Source organism: Canis aureus, chromosome 6 (assembly GCF_053574225.1).
Source record: "Canis aureus isolate CA01 chromosome 6, VMU_Caureus_v.1.0, whole genome shotgun sequence".
NCBI classification, from domain to species: Eukaryota; Metazoa; Chordata; class Mammalia; order Carnivora; family Canidae; genus Canis; species Canis aureus.
Genome location: NC_135616.1, coordinates 77,846,637 through 77,868,970, shown reverse-complemented (window position 1 = coordinate 77,868,970; position 22,334 = coordinate 77,846,637). Strand labels below are relative to the sequence as shown.

Below are 22,334 nucleotides of genomic sequence, written 5' to 3'. Positions count from 1 at the left end.
ACTCTTAAGGTATAATTTTTAGAACTTTAGAACTTTTATAACTTTATTTTTTACTCTGCCACTAGTATGGACACCACTGCCCTGTCCTACTTTTTCAACCTAAAATAAGTCCTTTCAGGCTAAATGAAGATGTTGTATTAGATTGTATTACCTTTAAAAGAAGTTCTTGTTACTACATTCTTCTTAAACATCAATTCTCAAAATAACTTCAATCACATATTTAAGTAGAATCGAATAATACGGTCAATTTCACATGTATTATCTCCTTTATTCCTGTCATTGGCCTTGTGAGTCAAACAGAGTGGGCATTATTATTTCTGCTATATAGACGTGACTACTGTGGCTTCAGAGAAGTTCAGTGACTTGCTCTTGGTCATCCAGGAGTTGAACCAAAACAATTTTACTCATCGTTTATTCTTACCCTCATTTGCTAGCTGTACTAGTTCATGAGGCCAATTGGCTTTTTAAATTGATGACTGGGTTTTCAGTATCTTCAAAACAACATGAGGCTTGTGTGGCCTCACCTCACCCTTATAATTTCTGTGCTTCAAGAGGAAGACAGCTTCGATTCATGTCAGTTGTTTAAAATTAATGGTACACTCATATTTTATTTAATAAATATTAATGGTTGGATTTGGCAGAGGGCAAAGGGCTATTTTAGACCTTTCCTGTAAAGAAGATCATTATCACACCCCCAAATTTGATTTCTAGAGTGCTTATTTATCAATATTTATTAGATGCCTTGGTTACTCCTAATTATCCTTCCCAGGTCGTGGTACAGAACTCCTTTCAGGCAGTGTTACCTCGGCTAAGTGTATTCGAGCGCACTTACTTAGCAGTTCTGTCCTTCAGCAGAGATTTGTTCTGTCTTTGAGATAAAACTGGGTTGTCGTCGTTTTTGTCAGTACACGATACAATAGAAATCCTAAATCAATAACACTTTTTATTCCTATGCAATTGATGCAGAACAGCCTTCTTCACATTGAGGTTTAATGTGTTGTAAATTAATTATCTGGAATGAATACGGGGTCAATGGACCTTGGTATGACCAGGACGTAATGTTAAAGTGTTCCATTTCCTCTTCCACTCCTCAGCATTCTTACTCTGTCTTTTGTGTACGCCTGTTATGCCATCTTCTGTGGTAAGCTCCCTTAAGAGTAGTTAATGCCCCTCTAGGGATTGATCGATAGAAAAAAATTTGCTTTACCATAAATTTGCTAAACTATTTTCTGCCTTCCAGGCAAAAACGGGACATTTTTATTTGTAATACATATAGTGGTACTTAAAAAGAGAAAAGAACATTTAATTGGAATTTGAAATTGCCAAATTCAAACTATCACATATTTTCCCTTAATTCAGAGTGATATCTGAAAGATTTGTGCAAATACATGTGGGTTTCATCGTCTACCAGTCTCTGTTGGAAATGAGAACAATTGTTTATTTTCCAGAATTCAGTTCAAGAAAAGATAACTTTATCCGTCCCATAGTCTAAATGTGGATATGATGGCAGCCCCATTTCAAATGATAGAAAATCAGGCACAGTGAAGTAGATTTTTCCATCAGAAGCACAGCAATTAAAAGGAATTCACTAAGTTTTAAAGTACTCAATTTTCTATTTTCTTTAAAATAAGAATGAGAGAGGCAAACTCCATTATAGTTTCGAGGGTAGCTCTGCTATTAGTAGCTATAGAAACAAGGTAACCAGGTAGTGAATAAGAGATAAAGAGGGAGAGAGGGAGGGAGGGAGGAATAGAATGTGAATAGGGCAAATAAAACCACCAACCTAGCTGTAACACTTGAATACTAATATCGTGATTTAGGAACAGGTGAATTGGAAAGTAGATTAGCCAATATCTTGGCTAGTTTATCAGCATGAACACTTCATTGTTAATGCCTGGTTTCTCTGACACTTGGGCATATAGTGCAGCATCCAAACAAAACAAATACAACCATCTTCAAAGAAGAAGTAGTAGTAAAGAATAGGGATATAAATATACAACGCCAAATTGCAGGAAGCACACTGGGGTCGGCTTCATGATTTTTTGCAGAAGCCCTTTCCCTCCTGTCAGGTTAAGGGATGGAGAGTGGAACCAAATCTGCTTTACTTCCCTTGACAACGAGGTCAACACTACTTGTAAATGTGACCTCCTCCCATTGCAGCTGTAAAGTGTCAAAGGTGGGGAGCTCAGTGGGGACACGGATTTCCTACAAGACAGCACATTTTCCAAACTCCGACTTGCCACATGCCTGGTGGAAATGCCTCTGATCTTAGTTTAAGTTCTCCGGGAATGTTTTCAGCTTAGACTTTATCCTCACATCTGTCCTGGATCAGCAGATGGCATTACATTGTCGCTTGATCTTTAGAAACAAACACCCTAACAACCAAGCTGGATGCTCTACGTGGGCAGCTTTTTGAGTCCACAGAGTGGGTTTCCTTGCTAGTTAAGAGCCTCAGAGGACCATGCAGGTACGGAATCTAGCCTCCGTGCTTCAGTTTCAGAGACATCTATTACAGGATATCCTGATAGATACCCCAAATGGCGGTAACTGCTAAAACCTAAGCTTCAGTGAAAGGGAGGCATATATTTTCAGTGTGTCATCATCCTGAGCTACTAAACAGGATAGCAAGGAGGTCAGTGTGTGCCAAATACGGAAGCAACCAAAGGATTTCAGGTTTTCAGAGTGAAATGATATATTCCTTCTAAGAGGCAGTGTCATAAACGGGTTAAGAGCAGGGGTTGGCACACTACAGCCACAGGCCCAATCTCGTCATCCACCTGCCTTTTTTCTGGTAAAGAAAGCTTTATTGATATAGTTAGGCCTATTTACATCTTTATGACTGCTTACCCCCCTGCCATGGTGGATGGAATAGCTGTGACAGAGGCTATACGGCCTGCAGAGTTGAAAATATTTATTGTCTGGCTCTTGATGAAAAAAGTCTGCCAACTCCTTGTAAAGAGTGTGGGCTTTTGAGGTACACTGTCTGGAAAATGAATCCTGGCTTCAGTATATACTGGCTATGGTGCCTAGAGCAGATATTCTTTATGTTTCAGTCCCCTAGCCTATAAAATGGGCATCCCAATAGCAGTCTCCTTTTGGGTTGCTGGGGAGATTATATGACTTAATGAATATTATCTTAGGGATCCACCTGGCTTGGAGTAACCAATCCTATGCTACCGCTCACCTTTTCTTAAACTACTCTGAAAGAGTTCTAGATCTCTACTAAAATTATTTTTGCTTTCTACTGGGCACAGGACAATTTTATATTTTTAGGAACATTAAGTTTGTAGGCATCAAGACTCTTATTTCTTAAAAAACATGCACATAAGCAGCCTACTCTTATTAGAAGAAGTTACAAAAACTTTGGTCACCTATGGGATTTTTCACTTATTTAAAATTTCTAGCATTGTTCAGATTTTGGCACCAAATGTGGTTCACAAAGAACTCCAATCATTTGTTCTTAGAATACCCCAGTAAGGTAGGCAGAAGCAAATCTTTTTTTCTTTTTTTTTTTTTTTAAGATTTTTATATATTCACTCATGAGAGACACACACAGAGAGAGGCAGAGACACAGAGGGAGAAGCAGGCCTCCTGTGAGGAGCCTGATGTGGGACTTGATCCCAGGGCCCCAGGATTATGCCCTGGGCCAAAGGCAGACAGTCAGCCACAGAGCCACACAGGTAGCTCCGGCAGAAACAAATCTAAACCATTCTACCTGGCAAAGGTATAGGATGAGACCGATGGAAGAAATGTGGATAGTTCATTCTGAGAGACCCAAGCCCATGCCTTTGAACCCTTAACCTTGTGTCCTCATATTAGGAGTCTGCATCCTATTGCACTGGAGACCAAGGAGTCACGGGGAATTATTCTCTGTGGTCCCTGGCTGGTTGTACCAGGAAACGTTGCCAGATCAGCAAAGTATGTGTCCCATGGCTCGATATCCCCTTCCTCTGTCTGGTGCCTCCTTTCCTTGTTATCTTTGGCTGTTCATGAGTCCCTATGTATTATGCTCTTCAGGTCAGACTGCTTCCAAAGTGACTCATGTTCCAAGTGATCTTCTACTCACTCCATAGTCCCTGAGCAAAACTCCCAGTTTGGGATCCATCTATAGCAAGCCAGAAATGGAACTGATCAAAGTGACTTCTTAAGGAATATTTATATTTCAAAAGGAGAACATTTGATATAAATGAAACTCTAACTAGTGAGGTGTTTCTGAGCAGTGGGATCTTCCTCATGCTTGTTGCTTTCTCTAGTTGAAATCCTTCTTTCCTCAATGCCTTTGGTTGGCAATTTAGCACCCCGACTTCTGAAAGATTGCCAAGTCTTGTACTAGGCCAGATTATATTATCCTATTATGCCAAAGCACCACTTGTAAAGAAGATGCTCCCTGTGTAATAATGGGTTGAATGTGATGGTGTAGTACCTCTAATGAGTGCTCCTTCAAACCCCCAAATGGCACCAGACTGTGCATAGCATGTCTTAAATACATCAGCCTGGAAATTGGGGAGTTTCATGTAAAGAGCTGCAAAGCAATCAAGTATATACTGAGTTCCCTTTTTGTTCCCCTCCCAGTGAGGAAATTGCATGTTTGGTGGAGAATTTAGAGTATAGTTCCTACTGGGCATCTGGAATTTGTGACTCTTTCATAAGTATTGCACTTTATCCTATCACTCTTTAAACTCTGTTGCTGGGTGTTAAGGAAGGTACTTGTTATGATGAGCCCTGGGTGTGTATGTTGAATCACTGAATGCTACTCCTGACTCCAAAGTTTTTTTTTTTTTTTTTTTCTGACTCCAAAGTTATACTATATGTTAACTAATAGGATTTAAATACAAATTTGAAAAATAACTCCTAACTCTGTTGAGACACTTTCAGGTCATTTCAACTCATCTGGAGTTTAAAAGACTCTCTATAACCCTTTTCATAAGGTATCCTAGATGGTGCCAGGTACAGGATTTTGTTTACTTAACCTGTATCTGATAACATCAATATATACTGGTTAATTGTATTAGAACTCTGGATTTACAGAGCTCTTTTCTTCCTTAGAGTCTAACTTATTTTCCCAAAGGTTATTGCATTTTCACTTAGAGCACCAATGTAAGTTAGAGGGCAATTTCCATGATTTCATTATTTTAGAAGAAGGCTTGGTGTCAAAGTGACTGACTTCTCCAAGGTCAGCCACTCTTCAGATAATGGACCTGGGATGATAACTCAGGCTCCTTCCAGCTCCAGCCAGTTCCCCTTTGTAGACCACACTACTTCAATGGCGTGTTGTGTTGGACTGCTACTATGGCACCATACTGAGGGTTTGTGTTGTGAAGTGTCTTTTAAAGAAATTGTTTAGCTTGGCCACTAAGCCTTTTGGGTTAGTTTGCAGAGGAACCGACCTTACATTGAATGTCTTCCTATGATGAGCGTGAAGGCCTACCACACAGGGGAGCTCTTTCATCCTTACTTACCAACTCTGAGCAAGACTCAGACAGGTTTGCTTCTGCGTGGAAGAACTTCTTTCTTCACCTGATACATAAAATAAGCACAATAACATCAGTTTTAGAGATAAGCGCAAGATGCCTACATTTAAGACGAGAGGCATATAAACTAAGCATGAGTTACTTAGGTAATAAAATACAGATATTTGATTTTAAAATTGTAAAAAAGTAAGGTTTTTTTTTTGAAACCAATACCTGGAAAAAAAAAAAAGTCAACCAATACCTGGGAAGGAGCCACAGCTATTGGGAAGAGAGCATTCTGAGACAGTAGGGGGCTCCTCTCTGCTACTTATACCATCAGCTAAGAATTTTCATTTCATAGGGAATTGGTTTTACTTTTGGGTGAAGGTCACAATCCCTTTAACACTTGTTCTTTGTCTTGTACCCCACCATGTGCCATCTTGAAGTGATGCTGGGAAACAAGGTCATTTCTTGGGTTGGTTGCATTGTAGCTGCTTGTTGGTTTGTGTGGATCTATCTAGCTTCTGCACCTGGAGTGAGAATAGTGTTTGACAGCTTCATTGATACTCTCTCGTTTGAATCCATGGAGACCAGAGTTCCTCTTGGGTCTAGGTCATGTAAGTCAGCAACTATATAAATGTTCAGTGAAAATGAAAATATCTTCAAATGCCCCATAGAGAAAAGAAGAGCTTTGATGGGTAGTTCAAATTGGTTCTTTCTGTAATTTACTTTTTTTCATTTTCATTAGTGTCATTCTTACTTTTTTTTTTGTTCGTTTTTTTAAAGGTTTTATTTACTTATTTATTCATCACACACACACACACACACACACACACACACAGGCAGAGACACAGGTAGAGGGAGAAGCAGGCTCCATGCAAGGAGCCTGATGGGGCACTTGATCCTGGGATTCTAGGATTACGCCCTGAGCCAAAGGCAAGCACTAAACTACTGAGCCATCCAGGGATCCCCCTGTCATTCTTACTTTTGACATGCTTCCTTAATGATGAAATTTATTATAACATTGTGTTATAAGCAAGATATTTCAAGTTAACAAGATATATGATACAGGAAGAATTGACATTGAAACAGGAAGCAAAGTAAATGGAAGAAATTACATATTTAAAACACTCCATAAATGGGATGGTCAGTTCCTGAATAATTGAAAGTGATGTATTGGACAAAACCTTTGGAGGTCATGGAACATTACATTTAAAGTAAAAATTTTAGGAACGCCTAGGTGGCTCAGCATTGGGTGTCTGCCTTTGGCTCACAGCGTGATCCTGGAGTCCCGGGATCAAGTCTCAGATGGGGCTGCCTGCATGGTGCCTACCTCTCCCTCTGCCTATGCCTCTGTCTCTCTCTCTTCTCTGTGTCTCTCATGAATAAATAAATAAAAAAAATAAAGTAAAAATTTTTTTAAAAAAAGAAGGATGCTATAATTTTTGAGAATTATTTTATTATTTGTATTTTACAGGTGAGGAAAGTAAAATTTTGAGGGGTTACTAAATAGCTTAACTAAGGTCACAAAGCTACCTAGTGGTAGAGCTGGGATTCAGGAAAAAGTCTCTTTGGCTCCAAAAACTCTCACTTTTTTAGTGGTGCCTTCAGGAAGGGTGGGGGAGAGAGAACACCTAACAAAGAACAGGATACATTATAGGGTGAGATAGAGGGGATAAACCAGTTCAGGAGACCATGGGAAGTAGGCTTCCTGAAGGCAGAAACTCAAAGTCTCTTGGAACTTTTGCAACTCTCCCCTTTGCCTTGCTCCCAACCCAGTAAAATTGTAAGTTATTTACAAATGCAGTAGAAATATCTTAGCTACTTAAGAAGAAAACTAATTTTAAGGATGTCTATTACACTAAGAAAATTAATAGCACTTATTTTTCTCTGTTTTGCATGATTACTCAAATGGAACTAAGGCATTATGTATATATTTCACACTTTTCACTCTTTCTTCCCCTCCATTAAGTACTTAGTATCCCAAGATGCAGTATTATTAAATACATCAGTATAATTCCTTTAGACAGTTTACATAATTAATTTACATAATAGAACATACAGAGTATCGTCTGTTCTTCCCTTCAAATAACCAGTCTACATTTTATGCTATGTGAAGAGAAAAAAAATCAATAATTTCCTTTATTTATCTGAGCTTCCCAGATGAAGGCAGACTTAGTAAAAAATATATGTGTGAACTGGTAAATTCATCAACTTGATCACAAGTCTTTATTAATTGATACTTGTGACTGCAAACTGTTTTTTTTTTATAAAGGAATCAGCTTCCCTAAATTCTATTCTAATGCTAATAGCAAATAATATCATTGCTATAGCTGGGCTTGTGTTATCTTCAATTCCATAAAATGTCTCAGTAAGTTAGCTTAATTGTTAATAAATCTAAATTTAAATTATCCTATCAGAATGATTTATTAATTTAGATAGAAATTTAATTTTGCAATATTTCTTACATGAACCATTTAAGATCTAGATTGTCTCATGAACCATTCAGTATCCAAGTCATTTTAGAAGAGAGCCATAAACAAAATATGCAGTAACTTGGGCTTATCTCAGCTTATATTTAGGATGACTGAAAAAGTAGTGGTGTTTGCAGATGATGGGACCTATCTGCATTTATTGTATTCAGTACAAGAGAGACAGTCTGCCCATGCTAGATCTGGAGGGGAAATTGTTAAAGGAGTAAGTTCTAGAGAACAATCTAGGTGCATGTGTTACAGTTCAAAAATAGGGAAACAGAAAAGAGAAGGGAAAAAAATTCACCTGCAGTAGATCTGTATGGAAGGAAGACTCTGACAGGTGCTACAGGCCTGCCTATAACCCAGGCCTGGACCTGGACTCCTTAGTCACTCTGATTGGGAATGTATGGGCTGAACTGTATCCCTCCAGATTCATATGTTCAAGTACAAATACCCTCCAGTACCTCAGAATGTGACTGTTTGGAGATAGGGCCTTTAAAGAGTTAACTGAGGAAAAAACGAGGTCTTCATTCAATATGGCTGGTGTCCTAATAAGAGATTAGGCACAGACAATATAGTCATAGAGGGTGACCACCTTAAGACACAGTGAGAAGGCAGCCATCTATCTGCATGCTGAGAAGAGAGCTTTCGGAAGAAACCAAATCTGCTGACACCTTGATCTTTGACTTCCAGCCTCCAGAATTGTGATAAAATTAACCTCTAGTGTTTAAGGCTCCAGGCCTGTGGTATTTAATGGCAGCCCTACCAGAATAACACAGGAAACATCATTGGAGATGGCTGGAGAAGCTAGGCAATGAGGCCAAGGAGATATGGACTCAGTGGGAAAACGGCCCACTTTGGAATTTTTATTTTTTTAAATGCCTATCAATTTTAGTATTTACAGCAGAGTGAGTAAACTCATACCTCTGAGAAAGGGAGATGAAATTCTTTGACTTTTCTGCTATCCCAGATTCTTCTTTTGAGCTCTCTCTTTTTCATTATCTTTCCCTTCCGCGTGTCTTTTTGCCTACATCCTTTCCCAGGTAGGCTCATGCCTACCAGTTACTATCCAGTTAACAAAGCTGTGCAGTATGTCCCAAAGTCTGTGGTGTATTGGTGAGCTTTGATTCATTTTGCACCCTGCTTAGAGTGAAGCATATATTTGCTGCTTAGTGAACTCTTCTCTTTTTTTTTTTTTTTTTTTTATTTATGATAGTCAGAGAGAGAGAGAGAGGCAGAGACAGAGGCAGAGGGAGAAGCAGGCTCCATGCAGGGAGCCCGACGTGGGATTCGATCCCGGGTCTCCAGGATCACGCCCTGGGCCAAAGGCAGGCGCCAAACCGCTGCGCCACCCAGGGATCCCCAGTGAACTCTTCTCTTGACAGTGAGTTTCCATATGTCATATTACATATTTTCCATAAGTCCTGTATTTCATATTTCCCACAGACAACAGGATGAGAGCTAGCAAGACCTGAGCAAGGTGACCAGTGGAAAAATAGGGAAGAATGTTTCAGCCCTAAGGAGGATCTAGGGTGTTTTCTAGTGAAGCCAGTGCTTCCTGAGTCCTTATTATAAAAGGCTCAGGGGTCACAGGGAGGGTGTGGGTGATAACAGTACCAGGTGATGTGGCTACATCTCTGGGCAAAGATCTATGCAATAGTAAAGAGATTTCTTCAAAGAAAAAAAAAGAGATTACTTCTTGGGGGTGTTTAAGTTCTTTATTTAATAAAAATTAAATGTTTAACTATGGTAAAAATGACATAACATAAAATTTATTCTCTCAACCAATTTTAAGTGTTCAAGTCAATAGTGTTAAGTATAGTCACATTGCGCCTAAGTTCTTAAATAATGAGTCATATGGTAAAAATTCCACATTCTTACATGATTTTTGGAACAGATGATCAAAGATAGTCATTAGATTTTTATTTTAGAAATAATATAAAAATAGTCAAAAACATTCTAATGTGAAATTGATTTAATTGTACAGGAGTCCACAGACATAGCGTCTACTAGGAATAGGCTCTGTTTCAGATGACTGTGGATGTCGCAGTGAACAAGATAGACCAGAGCCTGTTTTTACTGAGCTCATATTTCTAGGGTGTGATGGGATGACGAGAAGGTTCTCAAGAACTGCAGAGGGTTGGAGATGTTACCATACTTGCAAGCCAACAAGTTAGCCGCTACAATTTCATGACTCCTGGGTTAGAGTCAAAAGAAAGTTTATTATTCATATCAATAGAAGTACCAGATAACCACTGTTTTTCTTGTGCTGGTTCCCAGACACCTCTGTGCCCCCAGGGCAATGTGAAGAGGGCCAGGAACTACCCCCACGTACAATGAGTTATCTTACAGGAGAGGGACCTTAAATTTGGGGAATCCGCATCTCTTCTAATGGGCAGTAAGCATGCCTGTTCTTGGCTTCATTGGGGGAGACACTATTTCGTTCTTTCTGCCTGTAAGCAAATCTTCCTTTTCCCCTGAAGGGAAGCACTGTCTCTGATTTCATAAGTTACTTGTTATGCAAACATTCTTGGAAAGATCATCCAGAAGAAAGGAAGCAATGCTTCTTTTGTAAGATGTGCAGAAGCATGAGGGACCTAAGGAGGATTGTCTCCAGCAGTAGGTAGGGTGGAGATATTGATATTTATACTGAAATCTCTATACAAACAGGAAGGAGTCAACTCAGGTAAATTTACATCTGCAGTGGTGGTTCCCAGCATCGGTGCCAGCAGTCCTGTGAAAGAATGAACTTTATATTACCTGGTAGAGTGACCCCGTGCCACATAACCAGTGTGGATCAGGACTTATATTTCCACTGCCCCTCACTTGCTGTGTCACTGGGCTGATTGAATAGCTTCTATAAATCCATTTTCTATAACGTAGAAATAATAAAAGCTACCTTTTAGAGTTAGTGGAAGAGTAAGTGAATAATGTTTGTAAAATACTTAGCATAAAGTCTGAATATAATAAACATTCAATAAATGGTATATTTTTATTTACTGAGGACGTTCTAGGTGTCCATAGGCTTTACTTACATCATTTAATTTAATCCTCACAACAACACTGCAATGTAGCTATTACTGTCCTCATTTTGTAGATTAGAAAGTGAAGACTCAGATTTATCTGAGGTTACCAGTTAATAAATGCTACAGCCAAATCCCAACACAGGTCAGTCACTGTCAAAGCCCACACCATTCACTACCCAATAGAGTTTGGTACTCAGTGCCTGTACTCTCCAGGAAAATTTCCCAGCTCTAAATCCACCTCTGCCATTTATTATCTGTGTGATTTTGAATAAAATCCTTCATGTAAAATATGGGAAGGATAATAGTATCTTTAGGTAATATGGTTATGAGGGTTACCTGAAATGATACCTACATAATCCTTGACAAATAGTAATGAAAACTTACATTTATTGATGTTTCTAATATTGGTTTTTATTGCTATTTCCATGACGATAATATGGTGGCAACGTTATTTATTCCAGATGGTCCTTTCCTTCTTGGAAACTTGGGTCTCAACATTCAGCCTCTGCGATAAAAGTTACTTGTTAGCTGTACATTAGAATGGTTTTGAGGAACAATAAATACATGGATTATAAAGTAGGGTATGGGCTTGATACATAACCTCAGATTTGATTAGAAGAAAGAGGAAAACATAATGTTTTATCAGTATAAAGGCGAAATTGCTTTTCTATTCCATCTTCCATTTCTCCCATAATTTTGGTAAATTATACAGAACTGTAATTGACCCAAACAAATGGATAAAATGTCACTTTATTTGCTTTAGCTCATTATATACATTTGCTCTATGGATTAACTTACCTTACATACATTTCACACAGCATTTAACATTTATTTTGGAGAAAAAAGTGCTAGTAATAAGACTTCTCATTAATGCGTTCTAGTGAGTATTTGTCAGTGAAGTAAACCATTTAATTATTAATTTCAATAAAGAGTAGCATTGAGGGCAAGTCAGTAGGACAATGAAAAATTATCTTCCTTACTCTTTTTTTTAAATAAAGATTTTATTTATGTGTTTGAGAGAGAGAGAGAGAAAAAGAGTAGGGGCAGAGCGAGAGGGGAAGCAAACTCCCCACTGAGCAGGGAGCCCTATGTTGGGGCTCCATCCCAGGACCCTAGGATCATGACCCGAGCCAAGACAGACGCTCAACTGACCAAGCCACCCAGGTGCCCCTATCTTCCTCACTCTTTTTTTTTTTATGGTGAAAAAATTTATATTTAGATTTATCACCAGCTGGACTCAGTTTAGATGATTCCAATTTTGTTGGCATCATCCAAAGGATCATAGTCAGGAGCCAGTCGAACATATGCTTTCTTGTCTCCATCAGGCCCGATCAAGGTGTTGACCTTGGCCACATCAGTATCATAGAGCTTCTTCACAGCCTGTTTGATCTGGTGCTTATTGGCCTTGACATCCACAATGAACACAAGTGTGTTGTTGTCTTCTATTTTCTTCTTGGCTGACTCAGTAGTTAGGGGGAACTTGATGATGGCATAGTGATCAAGCTTGTTTCTCCTGGGGGTGCTCTTTCAAGGATGTTTGGGCTGCCTTTGGAGATGCAGGGTCTTGGGTCGTCGGAATGTAGGTGACGTGTAGATCTTCATTTTTTTGTGACGGTGCACACCTGTCAACACCGCTTTCTTAGCTTTCAAAGCCTTTGCTTTGGCTTCGGCTTCGGAAGGGGCAGGGGCTTCCTTCTTTGCCTTTGGCGCCATCTTCGTGAAAGGGTCTTCTTCACTCTTTAGCTTCCAGAGATATATTGCTATAGGAAAGGATTATGACAAATGTCAAAAGCAATATGGTCTAGCGGGAAAGACCACACACCCAGAAGCCAGCCTACCTGGGTTTGCATCCCAGCTCTGGTGCTCACTAGTTGTGTGAACATGGTAAGCCACCTAATCTATAGGAGGTTCATCTCCTTTTTGGGAAAATAAGGATAATAAAAAAATATATCTTATGGAGCCGTTAGGTCAGCTGGGTGAGCTTATAGGTATATGAAGTGCTGAGAAGAGCCCCTAGTTCACAGTAATGTTATACAAGAGTTAGCTGTGGCTACTGTCCTCTCAGCCACCTGGCACGTGACTCATCTATACCATTGTCCTCAATCCTCATGTGCACAGACGTTGGGGCCCCTGATTCTGAGACATGGCTGCAGGAGACCCTACAACAGTGCCGTCAGTACCATGACTCAAATCATTGGTTAGACTGAAATGTTTTTTTTTTTTTTTTTAGATTTTATTTATTCATTCATGAGAGAGAGACACACAGAGAGAAAGAGGTAGAGATGCAGGCAGAGGGTGAAGCAGGCTTCATGCAGGGAGCCTGATGTGGGACTCGATCCCGGGACCCCAGGATCATGCCCTGGGCCGAAGGCAGGTGCCAAACCGCTCAGCCACCTAGGGATGTCCTAGACTGAAATGTTTTGATTGGGTTTGTGAGATCTGGTATTGCTGAATGCTTTGTGAAGATACCCTAAAGAAATGTCTTCGAATTACATTCTCCTTTCCAAGTATTCCTTGTCAATATGCACGAGTATTTCTGACTTTCACAGCATTTACCATGTTGCCAATTAAATTGTTCATGTTGATGCTAGACTATTTTAGCTGAACTAAGGATTCAGTTTTAAAGCAATTTATAGCATTGTACTTAATGCTGGTCAATTGCCTTTTTATTAGTTTCCTAAATCTGATAGCACACATATTAAATTCCAGGGCCGCAGAAATTTGAAGCTGAATGTTCTTTATCCTCTAAACTGTTTGGCTAGTCTTGCATATTTGTTTAATAAAAAATGTTTTCTGATACCTGAGAACCTCTCCCAGTCTCTCTAGCATGCCGTGCCATCTTTCCACCTCTGGTTGCCCTGTCCTTGCTGTTTTCCTCCTCCCCATGCTGTTTTCCATTCTTTAAGCCTCCTTTAAATTTAGCTAGATTTACTCTCAGCGCACCTTACCTATTTTTGACTTTCTCTAGAGAGTTATTGGGAAATTTCTCACTATCTTATTCTCTGAGTTAATGGTGGCAAAACAACACATGATGAGATGAGCACTGGGTGTTATACTATATGTTGGCAAATTGAATTTAAATAAAATATTTAAAAAACAGTGGAAAAACATAACTCCATTAATTTTCTTAAATTCCTTTTTCTTAGAAGGGAAGTAAGTGATTGCACTTCAACAACAATAAAAGGACATTTGTAAGGAAAAAGAATGGAAAAGGCTAAAAACTTGTTGAAAACCACATTCTTTAATAAATAGCAGTAGTAATAGTGCAACATTATGAGAACACTGATGAAGAAAAAAATTAAGGCAAAGGGGTACTTTATCTTTTTTTTCTGACCATTTTAATGATGAACCTTTGAGATGAGCTAATGTATCCCTAAGTGCTAACTGTCTGAAGCACTCCCTCCCTCCCAAAAAGACATTGATCTTGCCCCTAGGGCACTCATGCTAAATGGAAATTGTGGGGAAATATTCTTTACTGTTACCCCCCTGGGAAAGACTGGTGCTAAACCACAAAGAAAGACAACTGACCATTCTTAAAAACCCCAGAAATGAAAAAGAGTTTAATATTGTATTTATAAAATATAATTTTCCCAATTCCCTCCCCCCCAGACTGCTACACTCATTTATTTTTTATTTTTATTTTTTGCTACACTCATTTAAATAATTTACATGTTTTCTAGAATCTCCTAAGACCTGTACCTGCTGTTTTGATGCTTTCTTTTTAATAGCAATAAGCTTGTGAAGGATCGAAGCCTTTTGAAGAGTTTCAGGCTGTGCCAAAAATCCTAATCATGTGTTGGCTGACTACATACATTTGTTGAATTTGTGGCCCACAGTAGTGTGAAATAAGAAGCAAAAGCCTGTGTAGTCATTCCGCGTCTCTTGACCAGATAAACTACTAGTTCCTTGGGTCAGTTAGAACAATTATGAAAACGCCCAGCAGTCAGACAAACAATTTTCTGCTAGCATAAAATTTTAAAAGAAGGCTGGCGACCCACTCTGGAAGGCCTTCAGTAGCTGGCCCCCAGATGGTAGATAGTACGGGACAGAGGGAAGGCTTGGCATTGCCTTCAATTGCTTTTAGCCACAGCTATGAGCAAGGGGAGTCCGTTACCAAAGAAGGAACCTGAAAGACTCAGGAATATAATGGGTGAGGAAGGCCTGCACTTAAGAGGCCAGAGCAGCACTGAGTGGTTGCACCCAGGTGCCAGCCTACCAGTAGGCCTTCCAGGGAGCTTACTGTAGAGCCGTAACATGATAGCTTAACATGCCCAACATCACAAATACAGGCGCGTTTTAAAACCAGGCGCAGAGGAAGAAAACATGTCAGAGCAGAGCGGTGTTATTTTTAATGGAGCACGTGTTTGTCTTGTGTGTCCTGAAGAGGGGAGCAGGTGTCTGGTTCCTGGTCACTGCTTCTGATGCACAGCGAGAGGCAGCCACTGGGGTCTCCCACAGCTACTCACCATCTCTGATAATGCAGATGAAATGATACCCGTCCAGGGTACATGCATAACACTATCCTTCCTCAATATTTGTGTACAGTTGTTTTGAAAGTAAACTGTCCTCGGGGTGTAGATTTACGAGCAGTCTTTGGGGTTGAGCCAGGTCCTGTTAGGCAAAGATTAACAGCGCAATAAATAGAACTCGTGCACCGCTGTAAGATTAACACAAGGAAATGGCAAAGTTGATCTAAGGTCTACTCCTAAGGAAAAGATGAGCCCCACCCCTTTTTTTTTGTGGAGAGTAAGAACATGGATTTGTCAATAGTAAGTGAATAACCCTCGTGTTAGAGAGTTGTCAATATGAGAGACTCCATTTCCCATGTTCAGAAATAAAGCTACCTATTATTTTGGTAAGAAATGCCTAAATTGAAATTCTAAAGGGCATTATGAACTTGAATTAAAAAGGTAATGGATTTTTTAATAAGTTCTGGGTCAAGATGTATTATCAAACTATTTTCCATAGGGCATAGAATATACCATCTATCCTTTTTAATAATACCAGATCTAGCCTTACTTCCAGAAGCCAGCTGAGGCTGCCTGTCTATTGTAGTCTCTCCCACCATCCCTAACAATGAACAAATAACTGGAAGACTATGAAACATTTTAAATAGAACTGTCTCCTAGAGAAACTGTTACTGGCAGACACAGGCCTGATCTGGACCTGGGTAACTTGCTTTGGGAAAGAGAAGATCAATACAGTTTGGGAGTAAGTAGAAGAGGGAAATATGAAGATGGATTAAGTCAATCATAAAGCACATGATCTATGCCCTGACATGCAGCCTTATTCTCTGAATGCTCTGATTTGGGATCATGCAGAGGATAATTCTCTGTGCTTTGAAATTCAAAAGGCTTTTAAAAAACTATTTTAATTATACAAACCATTTATTAGTAATGAAAGTACTATGTCTGCAAATCCTTAAAGACTGCAAAGAACTTAACCAAGCATTTGGAAAGTGGTCTGCATATTCTAAGGCGTAGATGAGCTTTCCTCTTCTCTGACATACAGTTTAGACTCAAAAAAGCTTTCAGCCATTCCTTCTGTTACTCTTAGCTGTCTGACTCTGCTATACTCTATACCCCTTCCTCTTGATCGTGTGCTCTGTTAGAGAACTTCCTTGCACCCACCCAGAAGCCTTTCTTGCATTACTGCTTGGTACTGGGTCCATGGACACTTCTATATGTGGCAGTGGAGGAGAAGAGGAGGGTAAACCTCAGGACCTACACGATAGCTGAACTCACCAGAATGAAATGTTCATATATTCTCAGTGAAAAAGTAAATTATTAGCAGTTAATAAATGCACAGAAAAAAATTGCTTCGTGGCATGTTTAGATGCCCTGTGGTTGGGAGTGAATTAGCATGCAGTAGTGTCGTGATCTTCATAGCCACATTCATTTTACATGGTTTCTGATTAGTGCAGGAATTTACTTTATAATGTGATTTAATATGGGAAGCATAAATTCATTGTTACAAATTGTCTTCTGTTTTCTAGATTTCCCTAAAATGAAGCTCTCAGTAAGATAAAAGAACGCCTGCCTCTTTCATCACGGACATGTAGAGAGAGAGTGGATCTGGAAAACAAATTTATACTTTTTCTGGAAATGGGAATCACTCATAAAACACTTCATGAGTTCAAGGTCCCCTTGTTGCCATTGTGCCTCCTATTCATATGGACTGTGAACAACCCAGAGGTAGTTGGACTAGTGGCATGTTATTGGATGACTCTGCTTCAAATTTGAAGAATTTATGAAAACTCTGAGTGCCAGACAAAAATAGACATTAAAAGGGTGAGATTAATATTCAGCAATCACAATGTATAATTAAAGAGAAAATGAAATGAACTGTTTATGCAGGCATAGTGAGTTGCTTTAATATCACAATAGACCTGAAAGTCTGTGGCAAGTTTTAAAGATTTTGCTCAGAAGTGTAGAGCCCCTCTGAGGTGCTCTCACAAGTTATAACCCCCATCGACATTTTTATGCATGTCGTGAACTTGTTTACCAGCTGCACGTATGTACGATGTTCAGATGTCTCCTGGTGCTGCTTGTCTCCCTCTGTGCATCTTTGTGCACTATACATCCTCATTAATTTTGGAAGGAATTTTTAAAGAGTGTTCAACTAACACTTCTAATTAGTAACCGATTTATTTTTTTTTAGGTGTCGGAGTGCAAAGCTCATTGAAACAACCCCCAGATGGTTGGATTTTACTCTAAAAACAATTCCTGATAAGAAAAAGACTAACTGATGTTTTGATGTCTCAGTGAGTCTTCCAACTCGGTTAAAATTCTCTCCCTGCTGTCTAAACTCTGTTCTCCATCTCTAAACTTTAGACCTGTGGCAAACCAACCAGCTTCACTTTGTCTAAAAGACCATCAATCTGCATTTTATTGTCAGAGTCATAGCCTGGCTGAATTTGTATTGACATCCCCCCACCTTGCCCCCTCTACCAGATGAACTCTGTGATGATTTTGCAGGGCAGGGGTTGGGGGCGCTCTGTAAGGTGGATACTGTGTATGGGATGCTGGTGAGAAAAGAGATGAGCGAGCACATAGGCAACAAAGGGGGATGATTACCAATCACCTATGTGTTTTAGGAGGGCATCCTGGAATGTAGAGGGGAGGTTTAACAACTGGGATTTCCTGGTCCATGTAGGCAAGGAAGGCTGTCAGGGAGGGAATTATTTAGAGTATAGGGGGGTCAAAGAGGAGTGAGAGTTAAGAGATGAATAGTTGAGAGCAACGCAGTGAATCAGAAGTTGTCTTGATGCCGCTATTCTTTTCTCTCCGCTAAGGAAAGGGGCATCTTTTTATTTTCAAGTCTTCCTGCTACTAAGGGCATACTGATCTCTAGGCGTCTACTTTGGGATACCTATTCCCAAACTGCCTATCATCTCTTCACTCTTAGGTGGCTCAGCACCAGGTCCTGGAGAACAAGATGTGAGGTTCTCACCCTTTTGGCTCTTCCATTACCTCTGCTCCCTAAAACCATGGCTGCCCAGTATACTCTGCCTCCTTATCCTTTATTTTTTCTGAAAGATATTTTTAAAAGATCCTTATTTATTTATTTATTTATTTATTTATTTATTTATTTATTTATTTATGAGAGAGAGAGACACACACACCACAGGCAGCGGGAGAAGCAGGCTCCATGCAGGGAGCCCGACATGGGACTTGATCCCGGGTCTCCAGGGTCATGCCCTGGGCTGAAGGCAGTGCTAAACCGCTGAGCCACCTGGGCTGCCCTCTGCCTCCTTATCAACCACAACCAAAGCACCTTCCATTTGATAGTTATTTGATAGGTAATGCTTCTGCTCTCCCTCAAAAAAGACTAACTAACATGAAAAAAAAAAGGTATGCTAACATGAAAACAAAAAAGTGCAAGTTGTCAGGAAAATTTGAGGAGCCAAAAATCCTCCCCATTCCAGGTAAAGAATATTTTAATAAAGGACTCGATAAAATAATGCCATTTTCTCATTCTTTTGTTTCCTAAAATTTAGTCATTCCCATGCAATATTCGGTATTTTCGCCCTATATCTATTACTTTTTTAATATTATTTTAAACTGACTTTTAAAGTTTGCATGGATTTTAATGAAAAGGAAACTTTAAATCACTCCCGTAAATGGAAAACCAATATTGTTTTCCTTAAGTAGAAGATATTACAGTCAATAGAGTAACACATGCCATTGAAGTTTAACTAGTTTAATGTGACATGCTCAGGGCTTCGAGCCTGAGGTTTATTCTTTTTATTAAAAAGGAGTATTAGTAAGAGTTAGGAATTCAGGTAGTATTAGAACCAAATTGAGAAATTCCCCTTGATTTTACCCACAAGGAGTAGTAGAAAAAATTTAAAAAGGGAATATTCCTCTTAATACTAAGTTCTATATTCGATTTTCTGTCCATATATCATTTAAAAAAGGATGAGATTAATATTCAGCAATTACAGTACATAATTAAAGAGAAAAATGAAACAAACTGTTTCTGCAGGCACAGTCTGCCTCACACTGATCATCCCCACAAGACTCTAAGTGATACAATTTTCAAGTTAGAAATGGAAGAACAAAATCTAAGGTGTTCTAGCGAAGATCTCACCCCTTCACATTAGCCCCATCCTCAGTTGGAGAGAAGGTTCAGAGAGAAGTAACTCTCTCATTCTTTTGTGTGTGTTATTTCAGCTGTTTCTGAGCAAACTGGAGACCCTGGAAAACTGACAAGAAGATGGAACATAGGGGATGCAACACTCAAAACTCAGGGAAATGTGTTGTGCACCTATTAAACATGAGATCTTTCAGTTCTAATGTGAGGTTAGCTCTATGTGAAGTTCTTTGTATTGATTTGTAAGTTGTGGAACTAACTTGTCTTTCCCTCTTGAGATCCCACAAAAATCAGTTGGTTAAAATACAGATCATGTTCTAAAAGACAGTTTATAGGGATATAAAATGCTGGGACAACCAGAAATCCCACATTTTAGATGTCAGGGCATTTGATCCATTTCTGTGAAGCCCTTTGACTGATTGAATGTCTAACTTTGTAAATTTAAGTGCCTTTTACTCTGGAGATCTGTAGTTCTTCTTTCAAAAAATCTTTTTAAGAAATTGAGAATTCTCTGAGTTGCTTGACCCTAGTTGAAGTCCATGGGGCAATCCAGGTCCTAGCCTTCACTCTATAAATGTTAAATTTATAACAACTTTCCGTCATGGGTGCGACTATGAATAGTACGATTTGGGGATCGTGAATTTATGAATGAACAGGCAGCTTTGAACTCCTGACGGGAGCAAGCACCATATGCCATTCAAAGGTAATTTTCCTTAGATTTACATTTCATTTATTCATCCTGTGCCTCTAATGCCAAGTGCTGTGTCAGGTCTTGAAAGGAAACATAACAGTGAATAGCAGTCCAGAGAAAGAACGATAAAGCTGACAAATGGTAGCCTCTTCAATAAATCACAGGTTCCACGGAGAGAAGTTGACTGTCAAGCCTACACATTAGAAAAAGAAATGTAAGAGGAGGAAAAGAAAACAATAGAAAGAAACTTGCAATGACTCAGTGAATAAGAAAAGTCCATCACAGGGAATCCTGAAAATACAATAACAATTATCATCAAATTTTATGAAGCAAAACTTTAAGAAATGTTTGCTAAACAGGTCTGAAAAAAATAAGAATGGAAATTATGTATAGTGAAGAGAAAAGAGACAATGTCAGCCTAGGATTCAAAAATGTCAAGGTTGGGCATTTTCAAACAAGGTGGAATTGAAGTAGGAAGTTGATGCGTACAAGGGTGGCTAAAGAGGTGGGAGGCAAGAAGGTCCCAATACATGCATATTCAAAGAGTGACGAGTTACATTTTCTTGTTCCGTTTTGCTTTAGGAAAATTCCCACCTTGTCCAGGTTTTGTGGTGTTTGATGTTTAAAGATTTAGGGACACCTGGGTGACACAGTGGTTGAGTGTCTGCCTTCGGCTCAGGGCGTGATCCCAGGGTCCTGGGATGAGTCCCACATCGGGCTCCCCACAGGGAACCTGCTTCTCCCTTCTCCCTCTGCCTATGTTACTGCCTCTCTCTGTGTCTCTCATGAATAAGTAAAATCTTAAAAAAAGATTAAAGATTTAGTGCAGCTTTCTTTAAGAGGAAAAATTCAAATATTATAAATAGAAAATTAAGCACGGGACGTTAGATGTTGTCTTTGACATTAAGGAGCCCTGTTATGTAAGCTTCATTAACCTCACAGTACATCTGTCTCTGGTCCCCTTTGGAGACTGGTACCCTTTGTGACCGGGAAGATAAGGTGGACTTTGGGCTGCGGCATGGGGCAGGTGGCCTATGATTCATCTTCTTGCATGAGGTGACTTGGGTCAGTGTATCCTCAGCACTAGAATGGTAAATGAGAGAGAGCTGTGAACCTGGAGTGGGCTTAGAAGATAAAGGAGTTATTTCTGGTGGAAGTAGTGATTATTGTATTTTAGAAGTGTGCAGGGATCAGTGAAGCCCCTCCTTTGTCTCATCTGAGTGGCCAGATATACTAGAGAGCGTGCTGGGTACTTGGGATACAAAGTAGAATAAATACTGAATGAGACTTGGTTTTGGGGATGGAAGGGGTGGGACACTGGGAGGAGAGAGCCAGAAGGAACCTAGAGTACCCCACCCCAGGAGGGATGGAGCCTTAAATTCATCCATTGTATGTATGTATGTATGTATGTATGTATATATTTATTTATTTATATTTTTTTAATAGTAAATTTATTTTTTATTGGTGTTCAATTTGCCAGCATACAGAATAACACCCAGTGCTCATCCCGTCAAGTGCCCCCCTCAGTGCCTGTCACCCATTCACCCCCACTGCCCGCCCTCCTCCCCTTCCACCACCCCTAGTTTGTTTCCCAGAGTTAAGAGTCTTTATGTTCTGTCTCCCTTTCTGATATTTCCTACCCATTTCTTCTCCCTTCCATTCTACTCCCTTTCACTATTATTTATATTCCCCAAATGAATGAGAACATACAATGTTTGTCCTTCTCTGATTGACTCATTTCACTCAGCATAATACCCTCCGGGTCCATCCACATTGAAGCAAATGGTGGGTATTTGTCATTTCTAATGGCTGAGGAATATTCCATTGTATACACAGACCACAGCTTCTTTATCCATTCATCTTTCAATGGACACCGAGGCTCCTTCCACAGTTTGGCTATTGTGGACATCGCTGCTATAAACATTGGGGTGCAGGTGTCCCGGCGTTTCATTGCATCTGCATCTTTGGGGTAAATCCCCAACAGTGCAATTGCTGGGTCGTAGGGCAGGTCTATTTTTAACTCTTTGAGGAACCTCCACACAGTTTTCCGAGTGGCTGTACCATTTCACATTCCCACCAACAGTGCAGGAGGGTTCCC

At 39.6% G+C, this 22,334-nt stretch overlaps 1 long non-coding RNA gene and 1 pseudogene across 8 annotated transcripts in view; one reads left to right on the top strand and one right to left on the bottom strand.

Annotated features, from left to right (window-relative positions):
• LOC144316459 (uncharacterized) overlaps positions 1-21,622 on the top strand; it is a 167,877-nt gene extending 146,255 nt beyond the window's left edge. Inside the window, exons 7-10 of one of the 8 annotated variants that reach the window (XR_013382433.1) lie at positions 16,946-17,240; positions 17,611-17,713; positions 18,245-18,389; positions 19,626-21,622. This is a non-coding gene — a long non-coding RNA (uncharacterized LOC144316459). Of the gene's footprint in view, positions 1-16,945; positions 17,295-17,610; positions 17,714-18,244; positions 18,390-19,625 lie in introns of those variants that run through there. The other 7 variants (XR_013382431.1, XR_013382432.1, XR_013382426.1 and 4 more) reach the window with 7 other exon arrangements.
• LOC144315290 (large ribosomal subunit protein uL23 pseudogene) lies at positions 12,193-12,663 on the bottom strand (annotated as a pseudogene).
• Positions 21,623-22,334: the final 712 nt, after the last annotated feature.